General features: G+C 45.2%; 1 protein-coding gene across 1 annotated transcript in view; it reads right to left on the reverse strand.

The window, feature by feature from the left end:
• TENM1 (teneurin transmembrane protein 1) overlaps positions 1–860 on the reverse strand; it is a 285933-nt gene that overhangs the window by 57730 nt on the left and 227343 nt on the right. The window lies entirely within an intron of this gene.

Genomic DNA, 860 nt, shown 5'->3' on the forward strand with positions numbered 1-860 from the left:
GTCATCTCATGCTGTGTGATAGCATAATTTGATTGCTGTATAGATGGAGGGTTGTGAAACCTTTCCACTCACCTAACTGATGGTGCAAAGGGAAATATAAAACCCAAGGTTACATGTAATGCCACATGACCTCTCTCTTCACTTCTGATCAAGACCAACATTTTACAATTGCAAGTGCCTTTCCAAAAACAAAGTTCTTTCATATTTGTTTTCTTGTTTAACTATCCCAATAGCCTTAGGAGACAAGGCAGGGTTTTATCTCACTTCCTAATGTTGAGGAAGCACAGACACAGAGACCTTAAGTAACTTGCTTGAGGTTGCACTGCTAATAAATGGCAGAATCTGGACTCACACCTGGGACTGTCTATTTCTCTCTACTAGACACGCTCCCGTAGGCAAAGGGAAGTCGGTGGTTAGGGAATCGTCCAGAGAACTTTAGTAAAATATCCCCTAGTACTCTTGAAGATGTGAATGATTGTTCCAAGGTTATAAACGTGTTTTTTAAAAATAATTTTATGTTTTTATTTTTGTCTGTGCTGGTCTCTGTTGTTGCCCGCGGGCTACTCTCTAGTTGCGGTGTGCAGGTTTCTCATGGGGGTTGCTTCTCTTGCTGTGGAGCACAGGCTCTAAGGTGCAAGGTCTTCAGGAGTTGAGGCACATGGGCACAGTAGTTGTGGCTCCTGGCCTCTAGAGCACACGCTCAGAAGTTGTGGCTCCTGGGCTCTAGAGCACACGCTCAGAAGTTGTGGCTCACGGGCGTAGTTGCTCCTCAGCATGTGGGATCTTCCCAGATCAGGGATTGAACCTGTCTCCTGCATTGGTAGGCAGTTTCTTTACCACTGAGCCACCAAGGAATCCCT

Source organism: Bison bison, unplaced genomic scaffold (genome assembly GCF_000754665.1).
Source record: "Bison bison bison isolate TAMUID 2011002044 unplaced genomic scaffold, Bison_UMD1.0 scf7180017864336, whole genome shotgun sequence".
Taxonomy (NCBI): Eukaryota; Metazoa; Chordata; class Mammalia; order Artiodactyla; family Bovidae; genus Bison; species Bison bison.